General features: G+C 40.9%; 1 pseudogene; it reads left to right on the top strand.

The window, feature by feature from the left end:
* Nucleotides 1-403: 403 nt before the first annotated feature.
* LOC133440397 (NACHT, LRR and PYD domains-containing protein 12-like) overlaps nucleotides 404-26,486 on the top strand; it is a 49,478-nt pseudogene continuing 23,395 nt past the window's right edge.

Raw genomic sequence — 26,486 nt, 5'->3', positions numbered from 1 at the left:
GGGCTGAAGGCAAAGCCAACCAGGACATCCAGTTACTTCTTCCATTCACCTTCGGGGGGCTGAATGTGCTGAAAGAGAGAAAGTTCAGCTTGGTGGAACTTGTTCATCACTTCTTCACTGAAACCAGAGAAATCTGCAGCTTTGAAGAGTTCCAGGTCGTGTTCATCTTTGACGGTCTGGATGAAAGTCGACTTCCTCTGGACTTCCACAACAATGAGGTCCTGACTGATGTTAGAGAGTCCACCTCAGTGGATGTGCTGCTGACAAACCTCATCAGGGGGAACCTGCTTCCTTCTGCTCATCTCTGGATCACCACACGACCCGCAGCAGCCAATCAGATCCCCCCTGAGTGTGTTTCCATGGTGACAGAGGTCAGAGGGTTCACTAACCCACAGAAGGAGGAATACTTCAGGAAGAGGTTCAGAGAAGAGGAGCAGACCAGCAGGATCATCTCCCACATCAAGAAATCACGAAGCGTCCACATCATGTGCCACATCCCAGTCTTCTGCTGGATCACTGCTACGGTCCTGGAGAAAGTCCTGGAAACCAGAGAGGGAGGGGAGCTGCCCAAAACCCTGACTGAGATGTACATCCACTTCCTGGTGGTCCAGGCCAAACTGAAGAAGGTCAAGTATGATGGAGGAGCTGAGACGGATCCACACTGGAGTCCACAGAGCAGGAAGATGGTGGAGTCTCTGGGAAAACTGGCTTTTGAACAGCTGCAGAAAGGAAACCTGATCTTCTTTGAACCAGACCTGAGAGAGTGTGGCATCGATGTCAGAGAGGCTTCAGTGTACTCAGGAGTGTTCACACAGATCTTTAGAGAGGAGAGAAGCCTGTACCAGAACCAGGTCTTCTGCTTCATCCATCTGAGTGTTCAGGAGTTTCTGGCTGCTCTTCATGTCCATCGGACCTTCATCAAGTCTGGAGTCAACCTGCTGGAGGAACAAAGAAACACAGAGACTGACCTGTATCAGAGTGCTGTGGACAAGGCCTTACAGAGTCCAAACGGACACCTGGACTTGTTCCTCCGCTTCCTCCTGGGTCTTTCACTGGAGACCAATCAGACTCTCCTACAAGGTCTGTTGGACCCAAAACAAAGAAGTTCACAGAACAATCAGGAAACAGTTGAATACATCAAGAAGAAGATCAGTGAGGAGCTGTCTGCAGAGAAAAGCATCAACCTGTTCCACTGTCTGAATGAACTGAACGCTGGTTCTCTGGTGGAGGAGGTCCAATCGTCCCTGAGGTCAGGGCTTCTCTCCACAGATAAACTGTCTCCTGCTCAGTGGTCGGCTCTGGTCTTCATCTTACTGTCATCAGAAGAAGATCTGGAGTTGTTTGAGCTGAAGAAATACTCAGCTTCAGAGGAGGTTCTACGGAGGCTGCTGCCGGTGGTCAAAGCCTCAAAGAAAGTTGTGTAAGGATGAACACGGACGATCTGTTTTAGTTACAATCACATGTTGTGTTCATGGAGGGAACCAGTTAAATTCACTGTTCAACTAAGTTCAGGTTCATGTGGGACCAGTTCTCATCAATGATTCATTTCAGGAAACTTTACATGCAGATAAGAGAAATTTAGCGATCACTATGATCAATGCTTAATGATTATAAGTTGAAATAATCAGTATTCATTGATAATATATCATTTATTTCATTGTTGAATTACATAATCAACTTTTAAATAAGCTCATCATTTCCCTTTAATCTCCTCTGCAGGTTGAGTGGTTGTAACCTCTCAGAGGACATCTGTGCAGATCTGTCCTCTGTTCTCAGCTCTCAGTCCTCCAGTCTGACAGAACTGGACCTGAGTAACAACCACCTGCAGGATTCAGGACTGAAGAAGCTGTGTCCTGGACTGGAGAGTCCACACTGTCACCTGCAGTCTCTCAGGTCAGAATCCACCAAGTGTTTGACCGTTTGTTTGGTTGTTTTATTAGATCCCCGTTAGCTGCTGACCTTTCACAGCAGGAGCCGGGCCAGCGCCCATAGGTCAGCATAGCACAGGGTAATTTCTTAAGAAAGGTTTTGAACCTTAAACAATATGCTTTCTCTTCACCTTATTCAGAACTAATTTGTTTCTTATCATCCATTTCTATGTTAATTTTAATTCCACCCTTTAAATCGCAGTTAATTCAGCAGGCGCATTTGCAGATGTATGAACTGTCGAGTCGTCAGCATACATTGCAATTGTGGCAGATTTAGAATAAACAGTAAATCATTGGTGAATATTGAAAATAAAAGTGGACCCAAAGAACTCCCTTGGGGAACCCCACAGCTCACGGCTCTCAGCTTGGAATCGCTACCATTAAGTAAACAGTGCTTTTCCTATCAGCCAAATAACTCTTACCACATGCAATAGTAGCTGATTCAAAACCATAGCAGCTTAACTTCAATAACACATTATGGTCAAGGACATCAAATGCTGCCCTCATATTCAACAGGGCAGTACCAACTATCTTTTTGTCATCCATTTCAAGCAACCGATCATCCTTCATTTGAGCAAGTGTCGTAGCTGTGGAGTGGCCTTTTCTTGTATGCATGTTGATATCCTGAATTTAACCCATTTTTCAAAAACCTGTACAACCTCCTGACACTAAATGATGGTTTTGATGTTTTCCAGTCAGGTTTCCGGCCACATCACAGCACTGAGACAGCTCTAGTAAAGGTCCTTAATGATATCCACTCCAATACTGGCAACATTTCAGTCTTAGTCTTACTGGATCTCAGGGCTGCATTCAACACAATCAACAAGAACATCTTGATAGACAGGTTGAAGAACTGGGTGGGACTTTTAAGCACAGCACTAACCTGGTTTCAGTCCTACCGAAAAGACAAAGACTATGTTGTGTCTTTAGGTAACTACTGTTAGGTTTCTAAATCATCACAACATTAATAACTTAGAAAAAGACACCAGAGACTGTCAGAAATGATTTTCAATGCCTTCTGCAGAAGGTTGGAGAGAAATCCTGAGAAGCTTTAGGCAACACGGCCTTCCTCTTTAGAGCTCGTCAGAACTTCTCTCAACTGGCTCTCTGCAGAGCTGGCGCTTTTATTCAGTAAGGATGACAGGAATGACCATATTTGGAACAGTGAATGTATAGATGGACAATTGACAAAAACAGATGGTCACACACATGACTTTTCAGTTGAAGAGGCTTGGTATGAAGAAACAAAAAGACATCCTTAAAACACAAAGGGTCAAGGGGTCAACTAAAACAGGACCTCTGTTAGAGGTTTGAACAGATGGTTTTTAAAGACACTGGGTTATTTACAAACCAGAAGTCACCAGGCCAACCTTCATGGGGGTCTCGTGTTATCAGATGGTCCAACTAAACCTAGCTAACCTTTAAGTCAGCTTAAAGTCTTGAAACAACATGAAGGGTCAATAAATGAGCCCCTTCTAGACAAACAAGAACTCTGTGAGGCTTTGCACAGATGTGTCTAAAGACACTGCTCAGCTGTTAACAAAGCCCTAAATACCTAAATACCATCAGGGAATGGCCTGTCCTGTAACTTCTGTTAACAATTGTAAACTTGTGAAAAACGCAGCAGTCAACTTCTCTGAGCTTACCTAATTCTGTTACGTTCATAATGACAATTTAATTCAAAAACGTTGATTAACTTCACACTACATATCAGAGTTAACACAATATAACATGTGGAGTTCCTCAAGGTTCAATTCTGGGGTCTCCGTTTAGTATGTACATGCTGTCACTTGGTCAAATTATGAAAAAGAACAAAATGTGCTACCATGGCTATGCGGATGACACCCCAATCTGTATAAGCATCTCCCCTAAAGTCTTTTATCCAATTAAAAAGTGGATGTGCCAGAATTTTCTTCAGTTAAGTTAAGATAAAAACAGAATTAATAGCGTTTGGAACCAAGTAATGAATGAATGAAATGAAAATATATTTGAATGAAAATATATTTATTTCGGTCAGGTCATTCATAATGTAGTCACCAACTGAAAGCATTAGTTCACATAAAAAAAAAAAAACGAGACCTAACCGAAAAGGAATAGGCTGAAGCTATTGCTTATTTACGCCTACCCTTCTCACATGATCAACTTATTCAGATAAAACATACAAAACATAATATAAAAAAAATAAATCATATTGTTTACACAATCCCAAAACATAATTCCGTAATAGTATCATCTACTGGATCACTCATATTTTTCAAACACATTAAACTTAAACAAACGTTTGAAAGCATAAATCGACTGGCACATCTTCAATTTATCATCAAGTGCATTCCATATATTTACTCCCCTTACAGTAATACATTGATCTTTAATTTTAGTCCTAGACTTTGGTTTTTCAATCATACGATTCCCTCGAAGCTCATATCTACTTATCCTTATTTTAAATATGCTTACAATTTTACCAGGTAACAATCTGTTGAACACTTTGTACATTATCAGTGCTATTTTGTATTCCACTAAATCCAAGAATTTAAATGCCCTTAATTTAATAAATAATTCATTTGATGGTTCTCTATAATTTGATTTTGTGATAATCCTTACCGCTCTTTTTTGAAGAATAAAGATCGGTTTAGTATGGGTAAAATATGCACTCCCCCATATTTCTAAACAGTATGTAATGTAGGGAATAAACATAGTGCAATACAAAATATACAAAGCACGCTGGTTCAACATATCTTTTACCTTATATAATATGGCTATCGATTTAGCTAATTTAGATTTGACATGATTAATATGCATCTTCCAATTTAATTTATGGTCCATGATGACACCTAAAAATTTTGTCTCAAACACCCTTTCTATTTCTTTATCTTCTATTCTCAATTTAACTACCTTATCTATTTTACGGTTCCCAAATATCATAAACTTTGTTTTACTTATATTTAAAGATAACTTATTTACATCAAACCATTTCTTTACGAGTTTCATCTCATTTTCAACAGTAGCTATAATTTCAGTTAACTGGTCCCCAGAACAAAAAAAATTTGTATCATCTGCAAAAATTATACAGTTCATACTTTTTGATACTTTACAAAGTTCGTTCAGATACAAAATAAATAATTTTGGCCCCAGCACAGACCCTTGCGGGACCCCGCATGTAACCCTCAATAACACAGAATCAGTTTTATCACAAGATACATATTGCCATCTGTTACTTAGATAAGAACACAACCAGGAGTAAGCTACCCCTCTGACGCCATACTTATACATCTTTTGCATTAGTAATTCATGATCGATCGTATCAAAGGCCTTTTTAAGGTCAATAAAAATTCCTATCGTGTCTAATTTATTATCAATGGCGGTAGTTATTTCATCCATGAGTTTTATAAGTGCTAATCCAGTAGACTGATTTGCTCTAAAACCGTACTGATTCTCACTCATGTTATGCTTTTCTATAAAACTATCCAGTCTTGTGACAAATAATTTCTCCCAAATTTTTGAAAATTGCGGAAGTAAAGACACTGGTCTATAGTTTGACAATAGTTCTTTTCCACCAGACTTATATAAAGGAATTACTTTTGCCGTTTTCATTTCATTTGGAAATATTCCAGTTCTGAATGAAAGATTAAAAATATAGGTCAGAGGTTTAACCACACCTTCTATAGTGTCCTTCGTTAAGGCCATGTCAAAACCATTATTGGCCGGGTTTCCCAGATCAGTTAAGTAGTTCTTAACAGCGAAAGACTTCTTTCAAACCTTCTTAAGGAGCCTGTGAAAGAAAATCGCGTTTCCCAGAGTCGCTCTTAGCTTAAGTATCTCTTTCATTAAGAAGGAAATGAAAGATGCTGCTGACCCAGTCTTTACAACCATCTTAGTGAACAAAGACTCACAGATCCAGCCGCGTCAGGCAAAACAATATTACACCAAGCAATGAGATATTAAAACAATGCACCCCGCACAAGTTTTGATCTATTTTATACTTTAGATTTATATTGTTTAGCATTTATTGGTGACAGCAAAGGGGGAAAAAAAAAGAAAAATAAGGAATAACAAGTGTGTTCCTGTATATGCTTTATGCATTACGCACAAATAAAACGATCATCATGAATATCATTTATTTGATGATTTGGCTGCTATACAGCATGTTCTCGCTGCAAATCAACCGCGTCACCGTGCGCGAAGCAGAACTGTTTTTATGAACGCATTCGTGCGTCAGCACTTCAGTCCCCTGGACGTGCTGTCGGACCGCGCTGTCCAGGCAGCCGGGACACCGATCCTCCTGCGCCGCGCCCGAGCGCATCTATGTGATGACAGGGAAGCAGCAGCTGATCAACGGGATCCTTTGATGAATCGTTCATTACAGTCTCAAATATAATCCATGGTGTCGGTTTATATTAAAGAATCTTTTTGCCCAGAAGAAAAAAGAGCGAAGACAACGACCCATAACTATTTTCTTCTCTTGAAAAAACCCACCTGCGGGATGCAGCAGCATCAGAAGAGCAGGAATACGTGCGTGGCGGGGATGATCTCTGCAATCTGAAGCCCTCTATAATTGTAAAAAGAATTTCACTTATCACGGGTTCTTTTTGGAACATAACCCCTGCGAAAAACCAGGGATTGCTGTAATTCCACGTTGCGATTTGCGAAACTCGCCTTCTCTTGGCTCATGTTTTTGAACGCACACACATGCCCACCACGTTTCCTCCCGGTTTCTGCGTGTGGGGAAAAAAAGCCTCACTGTAGCCAGAAATAACGGAGTAACGCACCGCTTGGATGAAAAAGGGTAATTGAATTATATGTATCATCTTAATTTTTCATTATAACGCACAGGCAGCAGGGAATTAGTGCGTTAGGCAGCAGTGCTGCTGTGAAAATGCGCTGATAGTGATCGGTGATCGATTTGCCTGGCATCGATTGATTTGGTTTCAGAACCGGACAGCTGCTCCAAAGAGCTTCTGAAAGAGCGGAACTAAAGAACGGTGTTAAGAAGTAATCTGGGAAACACCCGTATCTTAGGGTTCTCTCTTAAGTGAAACCTTCTTTGAACCTCTCTTAAGTCCTTAAGAGAGGTCGGATCTGGGAAACCCGGCCATTGTCAGTGGACCGTTTTCTTTTAAATGCTCTGACAATCCCCTTAACTTCCGTTTCGTCAGTGGCTGTAAGAAATATACTATTTACATTAGTTTCTGTCAAATTACTTACTAAATCTGTATTAATTGGTGCTGCAATATCACTTGCCAACCTCGGTCCTACATTGACAAAAAAACTATAAAATTAATTTGCAATATTTTCCTTGTCATAAATATGAGTATCTCCCTTTAAGATGGCTTGGGGAAAGCCAGATTTACCTGTGTTCTTTTTAATCAAACTGTTAATTACTTTCCAAGTCTCTCTTATATTGTTTTTACTATCCTCCATTAGTTTACTATAGTAATTTTCCTTACTTATCCTAATTATCTTTGTCAATCTATTCTTGTATAGCTTGTATCTTCTTTCATTTTTATCTGTTCTACTTCTTATAAATTCCCTGTATAGTATGTTTTTCTTCTTGATTGCATTCTGTAGGGATTTGGATATCCATGGCTTATTTTCTTTTTTACTTTTCTCACTACATGCTCTCAGTGGGCAATTTCTATCATAACATTCTTTAAATATACTCAAAAATGAATTATATGCAACATTTACATCTTCAACATAAACAGATTCCCAGGTTTGTCTCATCAAGTCCATTTTTAATGACTCCACTGTTTCTGCATTTCTCAATCTAAATGTTGTTTGCTTCCCTCCCCCAGGATTTCCCCTTAGATTGTACTGAAATGTTGTAAAAATTGGAAAATGGTCGCTTATATCTTGGATGAACAATCCCCCAACAGTTGCGTCTATGATGTTAGAATAAATATTGTCAATTAGAGTTGCGCTGGACCTAGTAATTCTAATTGGTTTAGTGATCCTAGGGAAGAGACCACCACTGTACATGGTGTTAATGAAGTCAGTTGTTCCCATATGCCCCTGTGGGTTTAATAAATCAATGTTAAAATCCCCACATACAAAAACAGTCTTCTTATTAATAATTTTTTCATACAGGTCAATCATTTGTTCCTTAAGAATTTCTATTCCACATACAGGAGCTTTATAAACACAACTTATGATTATGTTTTTAGTTTTTTCCATTTCAATTTCTACTGTTATGAATTCCAACATGTCATCCATCCCTTTAGACATGTTATTCACTTGTTTGCACTGAAGTGTCCCACCAACATATAGGACCACACCCCCACCCCTTTTTTCCTCCTATTTACATAAAACATGCGATACCCCAGCAATTCATAGTCTTTTACTATTTCATCACTTAACCAAGTTTCTGAAACCGCTACAGCACTGAATTTAGTTTTCAACGCCCCCCAAAAAATCATATACCTTTGAAATTTTTTTAATTAAGCTTCTGCTATTAATATGTATAATTCAGAACACACCTATCATTTTAATATCAGCATTGAATTGTTGGTCAGTATAATATCTGCATTCATTTTGCATGGTATGAAAAAAATTTGTTTCTGGGTCACAGTCACAGTCCATATCATGTATTTTTTTCCCAGAGTAATCAAATGTTTCATAATTAAAATCTAAATATTTATTTATAAGGGTTGTCCCGTCGTTTTCTTCTTTCATTTCATCTTGATCATCACTCTCATAGTCCATCATTGATGAGAAAATAAGTCATGAATAGAAAAATAAAAATAGAAAATCCAAAATACAGAAAAAAGTGTTCACTCATGTCCATAGTTCCACTTGTTTGTATCTTCATAATGTCCCTGATGTCCCACATCACAAAAAGAAAAAGGAGAGAAAGGAAAGAAAAAGAAAAAAGAAAAAGAAAAAAGAAAAAGAGGGAGAGAGAGTGAGGGAGGAAATGGCAGACCAGAGCACACTTCCTTGTTGTTACTCACGACAGGCCTGCATCTCCAGGTTGCTCCAAGTCCCCAGTTCACCTTCACTGTGCATCTCTCAGTTAGTCCCTTCCATCTCATTGGAATTTTTCCAGGTATCCAATCTCCCGGATAACAATGGATTTCTCCTCCTCTGTGGATGATCCATTCGTGCGTATCCATATTTTACAGTCTCTGGTCCACGTTGATTTAATTTTTTTCTGTTTCCTCAATAAACGCAGAGGCGATTCTAGGGTCTGTTGGGGCCCTAGGCAAAGATTTCTAGGGGGCCCCTCAAACCAGCGTTCATCACCGTTGTTATAATAAACTGACACCAACGAAAACTTTATGAAATTTTGTTTTTTATTCCAAATGTTCACAGTAAAGTTTTTGTAAATAACACTGTAATAAAAATAACAATTACGTACTTTACTGTTTATGTTTGTTATTATTTAAACATAGTATAATAACAATACTGCAATAAAAATAATTTAAATAAAGAATATAAACAGTACAAAATAGTGCTAGTACAAATGCTGACACTATTGTATGTGCCCAAATCAAAATCTATATTAATATAGAATAAAACACAAAAATACAATAAACATAGTACAACAAATGATGTACCCACATTAGGCCAATGCTCATTAGCACCCTTTAAGCACTGATTTCTACAAGTGCTGCTTACGGGCCTTGGCGAGTGCAAATGCTGACACCACATCCTCCAGATCCAAAGACCTTCGCACATTGCGCTCTATTGAAATAAGAGCCAGTCCTGAAAGTCTCTCCTGGGACATGGTGGACCTGAGATAGGTTTTGATGAGTTTTAAGGCTGAGAAGCTTCTCTCTCCAGAGGCAACAGTGACTGGAAGAGTTAATAGCAGACGGAGGGCAATGCTGAGGTTTCCATAAAGATCCAGAAGCTGTTCCTTGTAAATGTAATCAAGTATCTCTCTTTGGGGAAGAAGATACATGATCAGGAAAGGCATGGACAGCAGCCCTGATCTCTAAAACCAAATCATCAGAATCTATGTCATGTAGAGTTTTCTCCAGTTTCTTACAGCTGCCTTCAAGTTTGCCACTCTGAATAGTCTTTGACATGTTTTCCTTTGAGAAAATAAAACCATAAAGGCCATAAACATCCTCCATTTATGAAAATCTGTCACTTAAACTGTTCAGAGCTGTGTCCACTAGGGGAAGAAAGAACTCTCTGTTGAAGTGCTCGTCTGGAGTGGACTGTGTTTCTTCTCTGCCCTCATAGAGGAACTGCCGGGTTGTTTTCCGCTTTCTTTTTTCAGGAAATGCCATGTCAATCTCTAGCTTCTCTGCTATCTCTCTAGCATCAGTCTGAGAGGCAGCAAGTCCACTTTCCCTGAAGTTGTCCAGATACACTCTCACTGCGCTTGTTTCATTTTTAAGTGTTTCAAGAGAAACACTGGGGCTCTGCAGAATCTTGCTGACGTGGTTAATCTGATACAATATGTTGTACCAGATTACAGTGCACAGCACAAAACTCCATGTCATGAGTTCATTCTTGATGCTGGTTGCTGTGGACATCGTCTCAGAGTCCTTCTTCTGCACTGAAAGGGTTTGGAGAGCAGACAAAGCGTCTATGACCTCTGGCAGGTAGTAACGCACCACTTTAACACTGTCAATCCTGGCTTCCCATCTGGTCACTGACAAAGACTTCACTGTTACGTGCTTAACATGGTCCTTTAAAACTGCCCAGCGTTGCACAGAGGAGCTAAAAAGATTGTAAAGTCTCTGGAGAACACCAAAGAAGGAGATGGAGAGTACTGAAGATTTTGCAGCATCTGCTACAACCAGATTAAGGGTGTGACTGCTGCATGGGACACACAGTGCCTTCTCATTCATTTGCAATATTCTTGCTTGAACCCCTTGTTTGTGTCCCATCATGTTACTCCCATTATCATAGGATTGCCCATGGCAGTCTGCAATGCTCAAGCTGAACTTGTCCAGCTTCTCGAACAGTGTGTCACACAGACCTTTGCCAGTGGTATCTTGAACATCAACAAATCCTACGAAATGTTCAGAGATCGACGCACCAACTGATGGCTCACAGTTAACGACTCTCAAGACAACAGAAAGTTGCTCAGTGTGGCTAATGTCAGGAGTACAGTCCATTATGACAGAAAAGTACTTTGCTTTTTTCACCCTTTTGACTATCTCGTCAATTACTTTGTCACCAATTATTGCTATGATTTCATTTTGGATTTGACTACTGAGGTAGTGCACCTTTGTTTCTTTGTTTTGAATCCTCCGCAAATGTTCATTCATGACTGGATCAAATTGTGCCATCAACTCCACCTGTGACAAGAAATTGCCATTGTGTGGGTCATATAGGACATTTGTATGCCCTCTCAAAGCGTGGTTTCTTTCAGCTAGGTGACATATTATGGAAATCACTCTGCTTATGACACCTCTCCAGTGCTGCACCTCAAGGTGCATCAAATCCTGGTTGATCTGATCAATGGCTGTCTTGGTTTTGAGCCTCATCTGGAGTTCATGCCAACTCGTCATAGAAGTAATGTGTGGCTTTGAATACTCATGTTCTTTTAAATGACCACCCGGATTCTTCCAATTTCGAAATCCTTCTTTCGTAAGGGCATTGTCCTGTTTTCCAAAAAGTTTGCACGCAAAACAGAAGACTGAGTCTGAGCTAAGTGAATATAGAAGCCATGTTCGCTGTATCTTCTCTCCATTTTTCATGATCATTTCGTAGTTTTCCTTTGTGAATCTACGTGGATTCTTCTCTGAGTTCTGGGGGAAAACTATATCTTTAATCTGTACAGGCCCTCTTGTCACTATTGAGCACAGTTCATTCCGGCCTAGGACACATGGCCATTGTGCAGGGTCATTTGACATCAAACCTTTTTTACTAGTAACATCTTCATCTGGAGCAGGTGTTGCTGTCTCACAGGTACTCAGAGGTGGCGTTGGTTGTGTGTCCTGTTCATGAGAGGCAGGAGGTGGAGGGGCCAGTGTCCCACTGGAGGTGGATGTTGAGGGAACTGACATGACAAAAGAACAAAACGTATGTTGTCATAAAAAACTATTTAAAGGGTATTGCATATTATACATTTAAGTAAAATGTTTTGAACTCACAGTTATCAGTATCTGGAAAGGGCACTTGTTCGGTTTCTGGTGCATCTTCCAGCTCAGGATATGCAGGAGGTAGAGGGGCCAGTATCCCACTGGAGGTGGACGTTGACAGAGCTATGACAATAAAAAACACAACAGGCAAAAAAATGGGTAAATGTTTACATAAATAATATTTGAAGGGCATGACATTTGTTATCAATTAAAGGGAAATTTATTGAACTCACAGGTACTCAGAGGTGGCGTTGGTTGTGTGTCCTGTTCATGAGAGGCAGGAGGTGGAGGGGCCAGTGTCCCACTGGAGGTGGATGTTGATGGAACTGACATGACAAAAACACACAAAGAGTGTATATAAATATATATATATATATATATATATATATATATATATATATATATATATATATATATATATATATATATATATATATATATATATATATATATATATATATATATATACATACATACATACATACATACATACATACATACATACATACATACATACATACATACATACATACATACATACATACATACATACGACTGTCTCAGAAAATTTGAATATTGTGATAAAGTCCTTTATTTTCTGTAATGCAAAAATTTCATACATTCTGGATTTATTACCAATCAACTGAAATATTGCAAGCCTATTATTATTTTAATATTGCTGATCATGGCTTACAGCTTAAGAAAACTCAAATATCCTATCTCAAAAAATTAGAATATTCTGGGAATCTTAATCTTAAACTGTAAGCCATAATCAGCAATATTAAAATAATAAAAGGCTTGAAATATTTCAGTTGATTTGTAATAAATCCAGAATGTATGACATTTGTGTTTTTTTTAATTGCATTACAGAAAATAAAGACCTTTATCATAATATTCTAATTTTCTGAGACAGTTCTGTATACTAATATATATATATATATATATATATATATATATATATATATATATATATATATATATATATATATATAATATTTGAAGGGTATAGCATATGTTATCAATTTAAGTACAATTGATTGAACTCACAGTTAGCAGTATTGGCACTTGGCACAGGAGGTGGAGGGGCCAGTATCCCACTGGATGTGGATGTTGATGGAACTGACAGGGAAATTAAAAAAAAAAAAAAATAGAAAAACATAGTATATTGTCATAAAGAATCCTTACAACATATGTTTTATGACATATGTTATCAATTTAAGTGGAATGCTGAACTTACAGTTTTCATTGTCCTCCTCCTCTAGAGGTTGCTTATTAGCATCCCTTTGTTTTGCCCCTCTTAGAAACTTTAATAAGGATCCTGAGGAGAGAGATAAGAGTGATTATTAAATGTTCTCTGTGTGGGCATGGCATCGTTATTGACTACGTTTACATGCAGTCAAAATTAGGGTTATTGCTAATATTCCGGTTACTGAAACATTCTGAATATTCCGTTTACATGGTAATTAATCACTCTCTCTACTCTGCTCTACTAACCAAAAACGTCAATAAACTTAACACTGGTCTGACGCTAGTTTTGCTGACATGACAAAAACACACAAAGAGTGTATATATATATATATATATATATATATATATATATATATATATATATATATATATATATATATATATATATATATATATATATATATGTCTATATGTCTATATGTATATATATATATATATATATATATATATATATATATATATATATATATATATACATACATACATACATACATACATACATACATACATACATACATACATACATACATACATACATACATACATACATACATACATACATACATACATACATACATACATACATACATACATACATACATACATACATACGACTGTCTCAGAAAATTTGAATATTGTGATAAAGTCCTTTATTTTCTGTAATGCAAAAATTTCATACATTCTGGATTTATTACCAATCAACTGAAATATTGCAAGCCTATTATTATTTTAATATTGCTGATCATGGCTTACAGCTTAAGAAAACTCAAATATCCTATCTCAAAAAATTAGAATATTCTGGGAATCTTAATCTTAAACTGTAAGCCATAATCAGCAATATTAAAATAATAAAAGGCTTGAAATATTTCAGTTGATTTGTAATGAATCCAGAATGTATGACATTTGTGTTTTTTTTAATTGCATTACAGAAAATAAAGACCTTTATCATAATATTCTAATTTTCTGAGACAGTTCTGTATACTAATATATATATATATATATATATATATATATATATATATATATATATATATATATATATATATATATATATATATATATATATATATATATATATATATATATATATATATATATAATATTTGAAGGGTATAGCATATGTTATCAATTTAAGTACAATTGATTGAACTCACAGTTAGCAGTATTGGCACTTGGCACAGGAGGTGGAGGGGCCAGTATCCCACTGGATGTGGATGTTGATGGAACTGACAGGGAAATTAAAAAAAAAAAAAAATAGAAAAACATAGTATATTGTCATAAAGAATCCTTACAACATATGTTTTATGACATATGTTATCAATTTAAGTGGAATGCTGAACTTACAGTTTTCATTGTCCTCCTCCTCTAGAGGTTGCTTATTAGCATCCCTTTGTTTTGCCCCTCTTAGAAACTTTAATAAGGATCCTGAGGAGAGAGATAAGAGTGATTATTAAATGTTCTCTGTGTGGGCATGGCATCGTTATTGACTACGTTTACATGCAGTCAAAATTAGGGTTATTGCTAATATTCCGGTTACTGAAACATTCTGAATATTCCGTTTACATGGTAATTAATCACTCTCTCTACTCTGCTCTACTAACCAAAAACGTCAATAAACTTAACACTGGTCTGACGCTAGTTTTGCTGACATGACAAAAACACACAAAGAGTGTATATATATATATATATATATATATATATATATATATATATATATATATATATATATATATATATATATATATATATATATATATATGTCTATATGTCTATATGTATATATATATATATATATATATATACATACATACATACATACATACATACATACATACATACATACATACATACATACATACATACATACATACATACATACATACATACATACATACGACTGTCTCAGAAAATTTGAATATTGTGATAAAGTCCTTTATTTTCTGTAATGCAAAAATTTCATACATTCTGGATTTATTACCAATCAACTGAAATATTGCAAGCCTATTATTATTTTAATATTGCTGATCATGGCTTACAGCTTAAGAAAACTCAAATATCCTATCTCAAAAAATTAGAATATTCTGGGAATCTTAATCTTAAACTGTAAGCCATAATCAGCAATATTAAAATAATAAAAGGCTTGAAATATTTCAGTTGATTTGTAATGAATCCAGAATGTATGACATTTGTGTTTTTTTTAATTGCATTACAGAAAATAAAGACCTTTATCATAATATTCTAATTTTCTGAGACAGTTCTGTATACTAATATATATATATATATATATATATATATATATATATATATATATATATATATATATATATATATATATATATATATATATATATATATATATATATATATAATATTTGAAGGGTATAGCATATGTTATCAATTTAAGTACAATTGATTGAACTCACAGTTAGCAGTATTGGCACTTGGCACAGGAGGTGGAGGGGCCAGTATCCCACTGGATGTGGATGTTGATGGAACTGACAGGGAAATAAAAAAAAAAAAAAAATAGAAAAACATAGTATATTGTCATAAAGAATCCTTACAACATATGTTTTATGACATATGTTATCAATTTAAGTGGAATGCTGAACTTACAGTTTTCATTGTCCTCCTCCTCTAGAGGTTGCTTATTAGCATCCCTTTGTTTTGCCCCTCTTAGAAACTTTAATAAGGATCCTGAGGAGAGAGATAAGAGTGATTATTAAATGTTCTCTGTGTGGGCATGGCATCGTTATTGACTACGTTTACATGCAGTCAAAATTAGGGTTATTGCTAATATTCCGGTTACTGAAACATTCTGAATATTCCGTTTACATGGTAATTAATCACTCTCTCTACTCTGCTCTACTAACCAAAAACGTCAATAAACTTAACACTGGTCTGACGCTAGTTTTGCTGTTTAACGGTAGTTATCTGCTCCACTTACCACTGTCTTGCTTTCTTCTTTCTTCATCCTCCTTTTTTTTCTTCCTCTTTTCACTGCCGGACGGATAATTACTCCTCTTCATTTTTCTTTAGCTTCGGCTGAGCCGAATGGGCGCCATTTAAAACTTCCAATTAACGTTAAATGCTGTGCACACGACACTGTGGATAGTTTTTTTTTTTTTTAAACTGCGTACAGGTGGATGGCCGCGATCAGGGGAATGACGTCATGGGGCCCCTTAAGGGAGGTTTTCGACTGGCTACTGAGATGTCATTGATAAATGCCCCATGTCTGTTTGCGGTTACCACATTTTGAGATCTGTAGAGTAAAAACAGCCTTCAATACTTTTTTATTCCTCAATACCCCTGACAGGAAACACATTTGTTTATAGTAATAAAAAAAAAAAAAAAAAAGTTTTTTTTTTTTTTGGGGGGGCCTGTTACGGAACAGCTTCGGTGATGATACGCTGGCTGTGTGTATACTGGCCTAATCCTCCTGTCAGAGAAGACGCAGCAACTTCTCTCATTTAGATGAATTTATTCTCCTTTTCTGAGTGTGGTTTGTGATGTCTGCAATAGACAACAACAATAATAAACAACATACAGTGGCGCTGACAGCAGAATGACATCAATTACAATATACATGAATGACATGTAATACTATAAATGACCAGCAGGGGTCAATGTCGGACCACTAAACGAAGCCACGGCTCGGCGCAACAGGCAGGTCACGTGACCGAGCTAAACTTAGACTGCCCCGTCGGCTACCAGTCCGGTGCATTTCACACTATCACTAACATAACAGCCTTCATGAAATAAATGATGGAAGAAGGAAATAAACGTATGGTAAATAACCAAGAGACAGGTCTGGTTGTCCATGTTTCATGGGGCTCGGTAAGAATGCTAAGCGTTAGCAACGAACGGGCTAACAAACAAACAGGCTTATTACTCAAATAATATTAACAGCTTTCGTCACATGAGATATAAATAATATCAGATTATCAGGTAACTTACATCATCACCGACGCACACTGTTGAACAAAGAATAAAGATGATGAAGAAACGCTCGGTAGAAGATTAATGAACTAATTGAAAATAGTTTCATTCAACACACTGCGCATGCGCAAACAGTCCACCAGTCTCTGCATGAAGCAACTCGCTGTGAAGTCTACTCCGCACAGCAGGGGATTCACAACAGCCGCCCCCACATTCAGGCCTGAATGTGTAGAAGAAGCAAAAGTCCCTGCTGTTGTTAAGAGTTCTTGGAGTCCACGTTGTGCTCGGGCATCTTGGGAAGAGGTACCAGTTTGGTAACTGGACGAGTGTAGATTGCCCCCTTGATGTTGACATCCACTGAACGAACTGTCCCATCATCACTGGGGTGAACTTTGATGACCTTTCCTATGGGCCAGAGTGCTCTAGGAAGCTGGGGATCCACTATCATAACTACCTGGTCTTCAGTGAGGTCAATAGTAGGTGTCCTCCACTTCTGGCGGCGCTGAAGATCGGGAAGGTACTGGCGGGTGAATTGACTCCAGAACCGGTCTGCCAGGACCTGACTATGTCTCCAATGGCGGCGGCCTAGAAGTTCACTGGAACCATATACAGCTTGGGGAAGCGATGCGTCAGGCCGCCCCATCAGCAGCAAGTTAGGTGTTACAGGATCGGGATCGGCCAGGTCAGAAGAGGTGTATCCCAGAGGCTTTGAGTTAAGTATACCCTCTACCTCAACGAGGACAGTTGACAACACCTCCTCTGATACGACTTGATCTCGTAGCACAACTTGGAGGGAGGCCTTAACTGACCTCACCTCCCTCTCCCAAGCGCCACCGAAATGGGGTGAAAGAGGAGGATTGAATTTGAATGCGATGCTTTGGCCAGCCAATTGTTGCTTCAGTGATGGATTAAGACCTTCCAGTGATTCTCTGAGCTCTCGCTGTCCTCCCCGGAAGTTGGTGCCTCGGTCACATAAGATCTCGTAGGGTTTGCCTCGTCTTGAGATAAATCGGCGCAAGGCCAGTAAGAATGAGTCTGTGTCCATGTGTGGCAGAAGACCAAGATGGACACATCTTGAGGTAAGACATTTAAATATAACGCCCCACCGTTTCTCGTTTCGTCTTCCGATTTTCACTGTATAAGGCCCGAAACAATCGACCCCAGTAGACCAGAATGGGGGTTTGTTGATCCGGAGCCGTGCAGCAGGCAGGTCGGCCATCTTTGGTGTCACAGGGGTGCTCCGCCACGAACAGCATTCTGGACAGTGTTTCTGGTGTTTCTTAATTACTTGTCGACCACGTGGGATCCAGTAATTCCTCCGGATCTCGGCAAAGACTCTCTCAGGACCGGCGTGATGCAGACGGTTGTCATAATCCTTCACTAAGAGTTGTGTGATCGGATGATCAGGGCTGATGACAACAGGGTGAAGGTTATCCGCGATCAGACTCTCTGCTTTGCGTAGTCGACCACCAACTCGAATGAGGCCTAATAGTTGATCGTATTCAGGGCTGAGAGTACTTAAACGGCTGCCTGAACGGACTGGTTTGCCCTGTTTAAGAGCCTTTAGTTCTTCTGGGAAGCTCTCGGATTGTATCCTTCTCAGCAGAGTAGTCTCCATCTCAATACGGTCGGCAGCAGACATAGCTGGAGCAGCCGCCCCATGAAGGGTCTGATATGTGGCTTCCAGTAGTTCAGTCCATGTATTGTATTTAGCAGCATCAGGCTTGTCACTTCCAGCAATAGAGATGTGACCACAGAAGGCTTGAGCTCTTAACTCATCAGATTCCTCTACGTACACTGAGGGGTTCACTGGCCAATGATCTGAAGACTGGTACAGGAACGAAGGTCCTTGACCCCAACGGTTTGGCTGGGACAATTCGAGGAGAGTCTTCCCACGAGTGAGGTCATCTGCGGGGTTCAAGTCTGTGTTGATGTATCTCCATGATCTGGGACTGGTAAGATCCAGTATTTCGGTGACTCTTGTACCAACGAATACTTTGTACTGGTTGGACTCTGACTGTATCCAGCTCAGCACGGTTGTTGAGTCAGACCACAGCACAACAGATTGGATGGACAAAGTCAGTTCAGTGTGTAACACTTTGGCCAGCTGGGCTCCTGTAAGTGCAGCACATAATTCCAGGCGGGGCATTGTCTGTTGTCGTTTGGGTGCGACCCGCGACCTAGCTAAAAGAAATGACACGGTGATACGTCCCTTTGAATCCTCCACTCGTAGGTAGGCAACTGAGCCGTATGCTTTCTCCGAGGCATCACAAAAGATGTGAATCTGCCTCACTGACAAATCGTTGTCACTGGCTTCTGGGACATAACAACGGGGAAGAACTATGTTCTGCAACTGAGGGAGCTCACTTTCCCATGCCTGCCACACCGGAAGTAGTTCGTCTGCGATGGGCTCGTCCCACTGTCTTTCTGTAGCCCACAGGGCCTGGACCAAGACTTTGGCTCGGGTAGTGAAGGGGATTATATATCCGAGCGGGTCGTATTGAGAGGCGAGCACCCTATACACGTTCCGCATGGTGGGCTGTGTCGGTGACACAGGCTGACATTTATAACCCAGTGTGTCTGTCATACAATGCCAAACCAAGCCAAGAGTGGACTCCTTTGGTTCAGCTCCTTCAGCTGTTAGCCACAGTTCAGATGTCGTCGATCGCGCCTCAGTTGGGAGGTGAGAAATTACCTCTGTCCTGTTAGATGCCCACTGCCTTATCTCAAATCCACCTTTAGCTAGGAGGGCTCTTAGGCGATCGAGAAGATCCTTTGCCTGCTGTGATGAGCGGAACGATTTCAGACAGTTATCCACATAGAATGAGGTAATTACCGTGTCTAGCAGGTCTTCATTCCCCCTCTGGTGATCACGAACATGGCGTTGCACAGCATATATGGCACAACATGGACTGCAAACTGCACCAAATGGCAGGACTCGCCATTCGTAAATGTCAGGTGATCTGTCTCTGTTCATGTCCCGCCAGAGGAAGCAGAGAAGTGGGCGGTCCTCAGGGAGGAGTCTGATCTGGTGGAACATAGCCTTTATATCTCCGCTCATAGCGACCACATGCTCTCGAAACCGGAGAAGAACACCCAGTAGCGACGGTCCGAGAGAAGGCCCTGGTAACAGGTCATCATTCAGGGCACTCTGCTGGAAACGAAAGGAGCAATTGAACACCACTCTTGCCTTTCCGTTGTGATGTACTAGATGATGTGGGATGTACCAGGATTCAGCAGAACGACTGGCCTCCTCACTGGTAATTCGCTCAGCATACCCCGCATCCACCAGCTTGTGTATTTCCTGGTTGTAAACTTTAGTAAGCTCAGGATTGGTGGACAGACGGCGCTCTGTAGAGCAGAGGAGGGGCATCACAGCGGCAGGTGATGCGTAAGGCAGAGCACCTTTCGTCTTCCGAATGAGGGGCGTTGCGTATCTTAAGATACCGTCTACTATTACAGTGGTGCTCTTCTCATCAAGCATGTTGAGGGCTGCTTGGTCTTGTTTGGATCGTGTCACCTCCCTTTCGCTTTTATATGGCAAAATGTCAAGCTGCCACAACCGCTGAACATCTCTGTGTAGATCAGAACAAGGTGTATCAACTGACAGGTGAAGGAAGGAACTCTCACCTGCTGGATGTTGAAGAAAGTTGGTGGGTCCCTGCACTGCCCAGCCAAGTCGGGTGCAGGCTGCTACTGGTGCTCCTATAGGTCCTGCACGTACTGGATGGATCGGAGTTATTAAATGAGGGTGATCAGATCCAATCAGTAGCGTTGGCTGCACCTTAGTGAATGTGTGTAGGGGGACTCCTTTCAGGTGGTTGTATTTCCTCGCCAGCTTGTCTCCTGGACATGACTGCGTAGCCAGTTGGAGTTCAGTCGCAGTGAAAGCTTGGCTGATGGAGTGATAGGTGCGTGGCTGTGTATTAGCAGATACCTCAAATGACACTGCCATTCCCTCGAGCTTCAGCACATCCTGTCTAATGGTCTTTAGTTTGAGTGACTCTACTTCTCCGCATAACCCCAAGTGTTTGACCGCAGCAGTCAAAATCACAGTGCGCTCAGATCCGTCATCTAGAACTGCATATGTGTTTAACGTTCTCTTGCCATAGCGGAGCAGCACTGGTACCACCTTTAACATGACACGCCCTGAATGGCTAGCATGATCCAGATACACTGCATTAGTCGGGGTACTGACCGTGAGAATGTTTAGCTGCGGGTCTTGGGCCACAACTTCATGGAGTATCGGCAAGTGTTGTTTGTTACACATGGAGCAGAGTTTCTTCAGGGTGCAGCTCTCGGGTGAGTGGCCACGCCCACATCTCCAACATTTTCCTTTGTCTTTAATCCAGGCGGCTTTCTCCTCAGTTGTCATTCTTTCAAACTCAGGGCAGCCGTTGAGGTAATGATCCTGGGTAGTCCTGCAATAGGGACAATAGGGCTTAAAGCGCTCCCTCCCTTTAACCGTGGGCTGATCTTTCTTTGCGCCTGGCTGGAGGTTGGTCCGTTGTTGCTGCAGAGAGGTCTGCTGATGCTTGACTGTTGTGGAGTCGCTGCTGAAGTAAACAGAGGCTGGTTTGACCCACTGTGATCTACCTGCTTTATTCTCTCTCTGTGCAATACGACTGGATTCAGCTGGGTTGGATTCCGCTGCACGTCGAGACACCTGGAACACCTGAACTTTCATATCCAGCCATTCAGGGAGGTCAGGTAAGGTGTATGTCTGGTCGCTCCCACTGCAGATGATCCTCCTTTTAATACAGAATTCAGCAAAACTATCCCTGTAGTTACCTGGCAGTTTACCGAGGAGGGTGTCTACGTGGGAGCCGCACCGCAGCTCAGACTGAGCGGGACCGTCCATGCGACTTAGCATCCCCACCAGTGTGTTTACAGCTGAGGAGAAATCTTCGAAAGCCTTTGTGTCACCAGGTTTCACGGGAGGAGAGTTCAATATAGTCTTTAATTCTCCCTGAACCAGCTGTCTTGGCTGCCCATATCGTTGCTGCAGAGCATCCATTGCAGTAGTATATGGTGTGGGGTCATGTATGTATCTCTTTGCCATTTGATAGGCGCTAGGCAGTTTGAGATGATCAAGTAATACTTGGTATTTATAGTCCTCAGTTAAGTGTCTGTGTGGACCAAGTAAACTATCTAGTCCCCTTTTCAACATGATGAAATCACTCTCCCGTCCAGAACTGAAGAGAGGCAGCTTGGGCTTCGGAATGCCATACGACGCAGCAATAGCCATTTCTGTCATGGTGAGTGTTGCAGGATTGTTATAAGAAGAGATATATCCTGGTGCTGTAGGTGGGGCAACCATGGGTGTAAGCTGTGGGTATTGTGCAGCTGACTGAAGACCAGACTGGTATGGCTGTGGTTGAGATACAGAGGGATATACAGTCTGTGGATGTGGATAGGCTGCTCCTGGATAAGTAGGTGACTGATAAGGAGGAACAGAACGAGAGTTTGGTCTTATCCCTTGTTGGTTTGATGAATCAGGTTGAAATCCTAGCGATAGTCCAGGTTGAGGAGTAGTCTGATGCTGGACATATTGAGGATAACTCTGATGTTGTGCAGTTGTGGGGAAGGGCTGTGACGTGCCTGGAGATGGTGGAGGTGGAAGCTGGGCTTGCTGAGATGTATACAGGGCAGGCGCAGGTGCTGGCTGATGTAGCAGAAATGCTGTTGGTGCTGCCAGTTGAGCTGGTTGGTGCCCTAGCTGGATATCTTGACCTACATGTTGGACAGGTGAATATGGTCGCTGGGCAACTGGGGTGTGGTGAGCAGACTGAACTGCAGGCAGCCGTGGAGACTCTGGCACAGGTCCAGTTAGGGTAGCTGAATGATGAGCAGACTCACTGAGATCTAGCGGTTGCGCTGCTACCTGGACGGATGGCTGTGGAGCTCTGGGGGCCTGAGTTGTTGAGCTGAGTTCTCCCTGCTGTATGGGCTGTGTTGTAGGTGGGTGAGGCTCACTGTTGTCGAAGAGCCGACAATATTCTCCATCAGCTGATCTCCAACTCATCTGATTATCCATAAAGGGGGGTGCTCTGGGTCCTATCACTTCGCTGTGATAAATATAAGGAAGGCTCGAGCTCCGGAGAGGATATGATAAGTTGGATAGAGGCTGCTGAGGGTGAGCTTTACCTTTAACACTGTCCATGGAAGACTGTAGCTGCTTCATCTGCCTAATCATGTCTTTCATGCGGGCTTCCATCCCTTCCAGTCTCAAATCTTCTGACCCAGGGAGGACAGTATGGTCTGGAGGTCCTTCCCGGTGCGCTTCTATTATTTGGTGTGTTGTATCCCGTCTATGTGGATAGCCCGGGTTATCAACGACAAAGTCATGTAGGTGCCTGGGGAGTTGGTGTGACCGACTTGGGCGGGACCCAACTGTAGGTTCTTCATCTGCATAGTTTCCTGAAGTTGCCATGGCGCAGTTATACACACAGATCCGGCTCGAAGGACCACTTGTTACGGAACAGCTTCGGTGATGATACACTGGCTGTGTGTATACTGGCCTAATCCTCCTGTCAGAGAAGACGCAGCAACTTCTCTCATTTAGATGAATTTATTCTCCTTTTCTGAGTGTGGTTTGTGATGTCTGCAATAGACAACAACAATAATAAACAACATACAGTGGCGCTGACAGCAGAATGACATCAATTACAATATACATGAATGACATGTAATACTATAAATGACCAGCAGGGGTCAATGTCGGACCACTAAACGAAGCCACGGCTCGGCGCAACAGGCAGGTCACGTGACCGAGCTAAACTTAGACTGCCCCGTCGGCTACCAGTCCGGTGCATTTCACACTATCACTAACATAACAGCCTTCATGAAATAAATGATGGAAGAAGGAAATAAACGTATGGTAAATAACCAAGAGACAGGTCTGGTTGTCCATGTTTCATGGGGCTTGGTAAGAATGCTAAGCGTTAGCAACGAACGGGCTAACAAACAAACAGGCTTATTACTCAAATAATATTAACAGCTTTCGTCACATGAGATATAAATAATATCAGATTATCAGGTAACTTACATCATCACCGACGCACACTGTTGAACAAAGAATAAAGATGATGAAGAAACGCTCGGTAGAAGATTAATGAACTAATTGAAAATAGTTTCATTCAACACACTGCGCATGCGCAAACAGTCCACCAGTCTCTGCATGAAGCAACTCGCTGTGAAGTCTACTCCGCACAGCAGGGGATTCACAACAGGGCCCCTCATGGGCCCCCCAACAACTCGGGGCCCCAAGCAGTTGCCTGCCTTGCATGTTCACAAGCTGCACGTCTGAATAAACGCGCACATCTGGCAATGTCTGCGTTCTTTTTAGTTAGATGCTCGTTCATAAAGACATTTGTCCCTTTGAGCTTGCTTCCTTGTCTCAGAAGATCCGTCTTGTGTTTCCGATTTGCAAACCGTATGATAATGTTTGGTTCTGTTGGCCCCGCTCTGTTAGAGGCTCGCTTTGGCAATAGGTGACAGGCTGATATACTTTCCTTTTCAATGGCTATTTGTTTACTGTGTAAGAAAAGAATCACCTGTTCTTCAAGAGTCTGCAGCTCGTTCAGCGGAGCGTCCTCTCCTCCTGACTCCCCGCTGGCAACCCGTGCGTAAGAGCGGTGTCTGGTTTTCAATCCACTAATCACCACATTATCCTTGCGTGTATATTGCTCCAAGTCATCCACTCTCCGCTCCAGGGTAGCAATCTTGTCATCTTTTTCCTTTATCAATTTCTTCAGACTCTTCACTTCTTCCTTCACCAGATCTTTCACCTCTTTCAGCAAATTCACTAGTGTTTTATCCTGCATCACGTTGATTTTCCCCGTAAGGGCGTCCAGTGATTTCTTGATCTCATCCATCTCGGCTGTTGCGCTTGCCGTGGGATTTCGTCGTCAATAAAGATATCCCCCCCTAACCAACAGGTCATTAAGGGAACTCTAATGTTTTGAAAAGTTTGATCTGAAAGTTTTGATCATCGAACAAAAGGAGTGGAGTCCGCGAGGCATCCACTCAACCGCCATGACATAAGTAAATAATATTAAACGTCAGCACTCAGCTTCAAGTAGTGAAGTTAAAAACAAATAGCCAACCCAGAAATCAGGGAATGGTTCTGGACTCAGACCTGAACAGCCACATTAAGACAGTAGGGAAGTTAGCCTGTTTCATTTAAAGAACATGTGGAGGAGAGTGGACCATACAACTCCAGTTCTAAGATCTTTACACTGGTTTCCTGTCTGTCCCAGAATAGATGTTAAAATCCTGCTGCTGGTTTATGAATCTCTGAATGATTTGGGATCAAAATACATCTCTGATCTCCTGGTCCATGATGAACCAACCAGAACCCTCAGGTTGTCAGCGAAATGCCTACTTTCTATACCCAGAGTTAAAACCAAACAAGATGAGTCAACGTTCAGCTTTTGCGCCTCACCTGTGGAACAAACTCCCAGAATGCATCAGGAATGCTGAAACTCTATTGCCTTAAGTCAAGTTGAAAACCTTTTGAGTCTACTTATATCTCTGTCTTTAATTACTGCTTTTAAATTCTTACATTTTTAAGTCATTTTTTAAAATGTTTTTATTTTAATCACTTTGAGTTGTCTTGTAGGCTAGATGAAATGTTATACACAAACCTTCCTAAATATTCCCATTATTTCTCTTTTATCTCCTTTGCAGGTTGAGAGTCTGTAACCTCTCAGAGGACATCTGTGCAGATCTGTCCTCAGTTCTCAGCTCTCAGTCCTCCAGTCTGACAGAACTGGACCTGAGTAACAACCACCTGCAGGATTCAGGACTGAAGAAGCTGTGTCCTGGACTGGAGAGTCCACACTGTCACCTGGAGTCTCTCAGGTCAGAATCCACCAAGAGTTCAACTGTTGACCATTATAACTGTTTGTTTGGTTGTTTTATTACATCCCCGTTAGCTCCTGACCTTTCACAGCAGTTGCTCTGGGGTCTCATAAGAATCATCAGCTGAACTACAACATTATCATTAATTGTTGTATTGTGTTCATTATGTCTTCAGATAGATATCCTATGGTTTCTTTTTTCAGACAAGGTTCCAACTTCTTACCTTCCGTCTGACAGTTTCGGCGGTTCTCCCGCCTTCCTCAGAGTGTCACGTGATGGGAAGTGACAACGCCCTTATCAGCTGTTTTTACTATGAGGGCGTGGCCAACCTGCCAGGTTTGACAGGTCGGCCACGCCCCCCACTGCTCTTCCGCCGCTCCAAGATGCCGGTACATGTGTGAGAGAGCATGTACGCTCCCTCATCCCTGTTCATTGTTTGTTGTCCTTGTTTCCTTATTTCTATGGCCTC

Source organism: Cololabis saira, chromosome 3 (genome assembly GCF_033807715.1).
Source record: "Cololabis saira isolate AMF1-May2022 chromosome 3, fColSai1.1, whole genome shotgun sequence".
Lineage (NCBI taxonomy): Eukaryota > Metazoa > Chordata > Actinopteri > Beloniformes > Belonidae > Cololabis > Cololabis saira.
This window is presented reverse-complemented; position numbering and strand designations above follow the sequence as displayed.